Genomic DNA, 7,937 nt, shown 5'->3' with positions numbered 1-7,937 from the left:
GGGCATCTGTAGATTGGTATCATGGGATCCCTGCAGCCCCCTTCTGATCAGGGTGAAGTTGGCTTTGATCTCCAGAGTGGGTGGTCGGAGGCCTTCAGGAGCACACATGCAGGCTGATGGCCCTGCGTTCAGGGGATGGATGGAAGAGGCAAGAAAGGGAGAGGAGTCCGATAATGTAGGTGACCATGGCCATTGTCAACAGGGAAGGGGAGATTGTGAAGGTTGACGTTCCCGCTACTTTAACATGGGAAGCGTGTGCCCTCAGTTATCATGTGGGTGAGTGTGCCTCAACATGCTGCCCATACACACAGGAAAGTGATGGTCTCAGCAGTGATCGTGCTCTCTTCCCTGGTCTCTCTCTCTCTCTCTCTTTTTTTTAAAGAGAGAGAGAGTGTGAGTGAGGAGGGGAGGGGTAGAGGGAGAAGGAAAGAGAGAATCCCTTAGCAGGCTCCACACGGGGTTCAATCTCATGACCGTAGTAAGATCACGACTTGAGCTGAAATCAAGAGTCAGATGCCTAACTGACTGAGCCACCCAGGCGCCCCTTTCCTGGTCTCTTTTGAGACCAAAGACACGGACCGGCAAGATGGCTGGCCACAGTTAGCCGGCATGGGAAGAGGAGAGTGACAGCACAGCAAGGCTAATGGCCTCCACACCCTGTCCCCTGTCAGTCACCACGCTGCCCGAGCAGCAGTGCCCAAGCACATTACACCTTCAGGAAGAAGAGCCATCCACAAATAGGGCGTTATGATAGTTGTCAGGTGCTTTTCTTGTTCTTTTCTTTCTTTCTTTTTTTTTTTTGCATTAAGAAAGAACAAAGTACAAGAACATAACCTTATTCCTGTTTTTCTCTTCATTCTCCTATAGCATCACCTCTAGAAATCAATCTCGCAAGGAAAACATTCTCACAAAGTTACCCAGACACGAGGATCACTATACATCATTGAAGAAAGCACTACTGATCGCCAACACTGTAAGATTTTGGAACCCTTCCCTGGTGAAAACCTCATTGTTTCTCAGAATGCGAACACTCAGAACAAGGCCAATAAAAACTGTATATTCATTCATTTATCCAGCCAACAGACATTTTTTGAGCTCCTATTATATGCTAGGAATTATTCTGAGCAGCTGGGGCTATAAGGCCCGACCTCAGGAGTTGGGTGTGTTTGGGGGATCAGATGACATAAAACGTGCTATGCCGCAGTAGGGGAGACGCCAGGGGATGAGAACAGAGTTGTGGCAAGGTGTTTAAGGATGCAGTGACTGCCCATCGTTCGCTGTTTAACGAGTAATCCCAACCTGTTGAACCTTCCCCACTCCAGGCTAGAGTGTGTGGGTTCATAACAACGTGTAACCCATCCGAGGAAAGTTTTCTTAGATCCAAAGAGCCTATTTCCTGGTTTAATTATACTGCAGAGAGGAGGCTAATTCATGAATTTGTAACTTGCTCGAAATATTGCTCCTGTCCCAATTTAGTGTTTATTTTAGAAAGCAGCACTTGGATACTTTTGAAACATGCAACATTTCCCAAGTTTGTTATTTACTAAGTACATTCAATAACTGAATCTAGGAAATCTGGAGGGGTCCGGTGACTTGCTCTGCCTCAGACTCAAGTACAACTGTGTATAAAAGAGGAGGTGGTTGGCCTCAGCGGCAGCCTTCCTATAAAGCAGCTACAGGGCAGCATTCTGGAGAGGAGCCCATGTGGCCTGGAGGTGGACTGCAAAGTTCAGTGGTTTGCTCTCTGTACTGGAGACTCCTCGCCTCTGTCAATCTAGAATGCCATTGCTTAGGGTTTCTGAGCATAGCGTAGACTCAGAGATTTGGGGTTCTGTTTTCTGCAGGGGAGGGGGCATTTTAGCTAGCCCACTGTTCTAGTTATTCTTTCAACCTATATCACGTGATCTCTTCTACTGAATGAACAATAATATTGTGTGCTTAACAATGTGCCAGGTACTGTCTCAAGTGATTTACTTGTCTTCACTCACTTCAGCCTCTCAGCAGCTCTGTGAGGTAGACACTATAATTATCTCCATTTGATCCTTTCATTTTTGCTCTTATTTGCTGAGGAAAGGGAGCGTCAGTAGTAAGTACCCAGCTTGAGGCTCCCAGCTAGTGAGTGGTGGAGCCAGGACACAAACCAGCTACTCCGGAGAGGCCCACTGCTGCCCTGGGCAGAGCTGCCTGGGAGTGTGCTGGCTGGGCCTCCTCTTAGAGATAAATGAAGGCTTTTGTGTGTTTACCCACCTCAGCACCTAGTGTGGTATATTGAAGCAATTTAATTAAAAATAGTGAAATCTCATCTCCGTTAATGGAGTACTATAATCATGCTAACCACTCCAAATGTTGGACTATTTAACAGTCACTGATGTACTGTTCCACAAACAGAACTGATCAACAAACACGTCATGTGGGTGAGGAATGGAGTGCCTGCCCCACGCTGGGCCTGGCTGTGGGCACTTACACTGAACACATAGATGAGTAATGCAAAGGCCCTGCCAATGATGAGCTCACACTCTGGAGTGTTACATAACAGCAGTGACCATCAGATACCTTAGAGTTGCAGAGTGCATGGTTGCCAAGTGGGACTCCCAACCCCCCCACCATGTGTCTTGGTCTTGGGCACATTCTGAGACCTGGAAGGAGGAGAGCAGAGGGAGAGAGCCAGGAGGAGGCAGGCTGCAGAGGACAACAGTAGGAAGCAGGTCCCTCTCCTGCTGTAGAGAGGGGTGTAGAATTATTACAGGAAAGACTGCTTTAGATCTGCTCCAACTCATACATCCCAAGTAGCTGTATGTGCTACCTCTACACATTGCCACCTTCCCTCTGAGTGGACCTAGTCACCTCCATCACTTACATTTAAACCTGATGTGGTTCCCTTTCTATCACCCAGAAACAATTTGTACCCTGCCTGTTCACCCACTCTTTTTCTCAGTATTATTTGTAACTCACATGAATTTCTAAATAGAAAGTCCAGAATAATCTTCCAGAAAATACTAGAATTAATAATAGAATTTAGGTCATTGGATACAAGATCAGTATTCAAAGATCAATATGATTTCTGTAAGTTACAATAAGCAATTAGAAAAAGAATTTTTAAAATATCATTTCTACCAATATCTTTAAAAAAATCAAATGCCTAGAAATATACCTAATAAAAATATGCAAATTCTCTACATTGAAGACTACAAAGCTCACTTTTAGAAATAATAACAATCCTTCACTAACTTTCAGAAACTATAGGAGGAAGGACTGCTTCCCAACTCATTCTCTGAGGCCAATATTACCCTCATACTAAAGCCAAACAAAGGGACCACAAGAAAAGAAAACCAAAGATCAATATCCTTCATGAATATTGTTGCAAAAATTCCCAGCAGAATATTAGTGAACCAAATTCAGCAACATACAAAAAAGATTAAATGCTATGACCAGGTGGGATTTATCCCAGGATTGCAGGTTTGGTTTGACTTCCAAAAAATCAATTAATATAGTATGCAATATTAATAGAATTAAGGACAAAACCACATAATCATCTTGATAGATGCAGAAAAACTATTTGAAAAATCCAGCACTGTTTCATGATAGCAACTTTCAACAAACCAGGAATAGCAGGGAAACTCCTTAAACTGATAAAGCGCATCTATAATGAACCCATAGCTAACAGCTAACCATAGTTGATGGTGAGAGACTGAATACTTTCCCCCAAGATCATGAAAAACAGAACAATGTCAGCTTTTGCTACTTCCATGCAACATTGTACTGAAGTTCTAAACAGTGCAATCCTGAAAGAAAAGAAATAAAAGGCATCCAGATTGGAAAGGAAGAAGTAAAACTGTCTTCATTCACAGACAACATGATATACACACACAAACTTCTACAAATAATAAAGTTCATCAAGGTTGCAGGATATAAGATCAATATACGAAAATCAGTTATATTTCTATAAACTAGCAATGAACAATCTAAAAATGAACTTCAGAAAGCAATTCCATTCACAATAGCATCAAAAAGACTAAAATACCTAGCAATAAATTTAACAAAAATGCCTGACTTGTACACTGAAAATTACAAAACACTGTTAAAAGAAATAAAATGTAAATACATGAAGAGACATTCCATATTCATGGATTGGAAGACTCGGTATTATTAAGATGGCAGTTCTCTCCAAATTGATCTATAAATTTAATGCTGCAAACCCCATTAAAATGCCAACTGGCTTTTTTTGCAGAAATTTAAAAAATTGATCTTAAAATTCATATGGAAATGCAAAGGTTGCTGAGTAGCTAAAACCAATCTTGGAAAAGAAGAATGAAGTTAGAGCACTTAAGCTTCCAGATTTTGAATCTTAGTACAGAGCTACGGTATCAGGACAGTGTGGCACTGGCATGAGGATAGACATATTGATTGATGGAACAGAACTGGGGGTCCAGAAATAAGCCCTCACATTTTTGGTCAGTTCATCTTTTACAAGATCAGCAGGGGGAAAGGATCATCTTTTCAACCAATGGTGCTGAGACAATTGGATATCCATTTGTAAAAAGATGAACTACCTTACCCCATACACAAAAATTCACTAAAAATGGGCCATAAACCTAAATATAAGAGTTAAAATGGCAAAATTCTTAGAAGAAGGCATATGCATAAATCTCTGTGACCTGGGTTAGGCAAGGATTTCTTAGCTTTGATGCTAAAAGCATGATCCATAAAGGGGAAAAAAAAAACCATACATTGGACTTCTCAAAATTAAAAATTTGTGCTTCAAAAGGATAAGCCACGCTCTGGGAGGAAATATATGCAAATGATATATAGGGTAAAGGACTTGCACGTAGAATATATAAGAACTCTCAGAACTCAGTAAGAGGAAAACCCAGTGTAAAAAATGGGCAAAATATTTGAATAGACATTTCATCCAAGAAGACATACGAATGGCCAACGAGCACATGAAAAGGTGGTCAACAAATCAGAAGCACACTGAGACACCACTTCCCAACCATGGGATGACGATAATCAACCCACGTAGTCAGTAGTAAGTGTTGACAAGGATGTGGAGATGGAATGCTCCAACACTCTCATGCTGGTGGAGATGTAAAGTGCTACAGCTTCCATTGAAACAACAACATGGTCATTTCTTTAAAATTAAACAGAAATGTACCACGTGACCCAGCAATTCCTCTCGTGGGTAGCTGCCCAAGAGAAGTAAAACCATATGTCCACACAAAGACTTGTGTGCAAATGTTCACATCAATGTTATTCATAATCTCCAAACTGGAAATGATCCAAATGTTTATCCACTTGTGATAAGATAAACAAAATGTGGCATCTCCATACAGTGGGATAATAACAAGGATAGAAAAGATCAAAATACTGATCCATGGTACATCCTGGGTGAACCTAAAAAATGTTATGCTAAGTGATGGAAGCCAGATGCAAAGTTCATACCGATGCATATAGTGTATGATTCTGTTTACCTGAAATACCTCGGAGAAAGTGAATACAGAGAGATAGCAAATAGCCAAGTTACCTTCGGTTGAGGAAATGGACACAGGGTTTCTTTTGAGATGATGGAAAGTTCTGGAAGCAGATAGTGGTGAAGGTTGCACAAGCTGTAAATTTATTAAAAATCATAATTTTCCTACTTGGACATTAAAAATTTGATGACCACTCCCAAACCAAAAAGCAAGCAGGCATATATTCTCTAAATTACTTAATTTTCCCTAAGACACCCTTATATCCTTTTCCAATTTTGGACCCCAAAGTAATGACTGGCATTTATAGACTGCTTTATGACTTAGCCCCTTTGTCACATTAATAGTCACAGTGTCTCTCTGTGAGAGAGGTAGGGATTCTTTATTTCCCCTGTTTTTCCAGTAAACAGTATCTTTTCATTTTGATATTTAATATGCTTATTGGTAATTTTTTATTCCAGGGGAAGAATTTGCCTCACAGTGTTTTGCTTATAATACGTTTTCTTTATGCAGCATGGCTGAAATTTTTCTTGCTAAGTAATTGTCCATTTATGTAATTGATGAGGTTGGTGGGAGTGAAAATAAGCATAATTAATATTTTTAGTAAATTGGCAAGTTGTAATTGAATTGCCGGGAAGTTGTGTGCCCTCTGCTACTGAGCCACATAGCCCTCAGGTGGGGTTGGGGCTGGAGGAGCCAGCACTTAGCCTGTCCCGAGGCGGCGGTCAGCCTGTGCCAGCAAGATCAGCCTCTTTCCTCACTTGGGGCCATATCCTGCCCACATCCTCATAGACAACATTGTGGGAATGGCCCCTGGAGAGTTCCAGCATCCCCCCTGCACCCACCCAACACACTGCTCTTGGCTCACAGTGTTATCTAGTGACCACCACCTGAGGAATTCTTGCTTCATCATAATTCTGTTTGGCCAGAGCTCACTCTTTATTCAGTGATGCTTAGTATATATAACGCTTTTCCTTCCTTTTTCCTTTTTTAAAAAAATTCCCTTATATACACTCTCATGCTCAGAAACCTGATGGACGGATAACAGGGGAAGAATTGCGACGTCTCCTAAATTGCATGGTTGTAAAAATCAGTGATTCAGAATTCAAAGAATTGATGCAAACGCTTGACCCTGGGGACACTGGATGGGTCAATGTCTACACGCTTATCGAACTGCTTGAAGAGAACCCTAAGGTGAGTTTTATGATACCTCCATATTTGATTTTCTGTTGACGGCAGGAAACTTAAGTATTCTTAGTGAAATCAGAGGTGGTAGGTGAAATAGTCTTAAATAAAGGACTTCACGTTTTTCAGCTGGGTTGATTTTCATTTTTTAAAAAAGATTTATTTATTTGAGAGAGAGAGAACGCACATGCGTGCATGCACAGGGGGAGGGGCAGAAGGAGAGGGAGAGAGAATCTCAAGCAGCGCGGAGCCTGATGCAGAGCTCAATCTCACGAACCTAAGATCAAGAGCCAAAATCAAGAGTCAAAATCAAGAGTCAGATGCTTAACCAACTGAGCCACCACGTGCCTCTAATTTTCATTTTAATAAGAGTTAAGTTTTTGAGTTGTTCGATTTTAACTTTCAGTGTCAAAATCTTTTTTTTTTTTAAAGATTTTATTTATTTATTTGAGACAGAGAGAATGAGAGAGAGAGAGAGCACATGAGATGGGGGAGGGTCAGAGGGAGAAGCAGGCTCCCCGCAGAGCAGGGAACCCGATGCGGGACTCGATCCAGGGACTCCAGGATCATGACCTGAGCCGAAGGCAGTTGCTTAACCAACTGAGCCACCCAGGCGCCCTCAGTGTCAAAATTTTACTGAAAGGTGATATTTGACATTTCTGGAAACCCCTCCTGGGATGAGAGCACCTATGTGTGCAGGATGTATCTTCTTTTAACAACATGCCGGCGGCGCCCCTCCTGCAACCATGTCTTGCACAGGCATGTTTGTGAATTACTCCTCTGGTTCTCATTAATATTTTTAGAGTTTTTATGTTAATTCCCCATTTAAAAAAATGCTTATTGCCTCTGGTGATCCGTACTTGCTTTTTGAAAAGTTGACAGAGTTTTATTATTAGAAATGCTTTTGTAACTTTAATAGTGATTAGCACTTAACAATTTTAAGAACTTTAAAAAATTAGATTAGTGTCAGGTAATGCATGTGATAGGCATGAACGGATTCTTCTTGAAATATTTGTTATAGACTTCCTTTAGCAGGTACAAATTAGTTTTTCACTAATATTATTTCTTGAATGCCCACCTTGTGCAAGGTGGTGACCACATCCTAAACCAATGTCATTTGGTCCTTCTTGAACCCTAGTTCAAAAGTAAGTCCCAGAATTCTTAATCTCAGAAAACAAACAGGGTTGCTGGAGTGGTGGGGGGTGGGAGGGATGGGGTGGCTAGGTGATAGACATTGGGGAGGGTATGTGCTATGGTGAGCGCTGTGAATTGTGTAAGACTGATGTA

General features: G+C 41.4%; 1 long non-coding RNA gene across 1 annotated transcript in view; it reads left to right on the top strand.

Annotated features, from left to right (window-relative positions):
* LOC145721927 (uncharacterized) overlaps positions 1-7,937 on the top strand; it is a 17,702-nt gene that overhangs the window by 1,153 nt on the left and 8,612 nt on the right. Inside the window, exons 2-3 of the long non-coding RNA XR_014145951.1 lie at positions 868-973; positions 6,492-6,659. This is a non-coding gene — a long non-coding RNA (uncharacterized LOC145721927). The remainder of the gene's footprint in view (positions 1-867; positions 974-6,491; positions 6,660-7,937) is intronic.

This window comes from Leptonychotes weddellii, chromosome 5 (genome assembly GCF_054177405.1).
Source record: "Leptonychotes weddellii isolate Sample4059 chromosome 5, ASM5417740v2, whole genome shotgun sequence".
Classification (NCBI taxonomy): Eukaryota; Metazoa; Chordata; class Mammalia; order Carnivora; family Phocidae; genus Leptonychotes; species Leptonychotes weddellii.
This window is presented reverse-complemented; position numbering and strand designations above follow the sequence as displayed.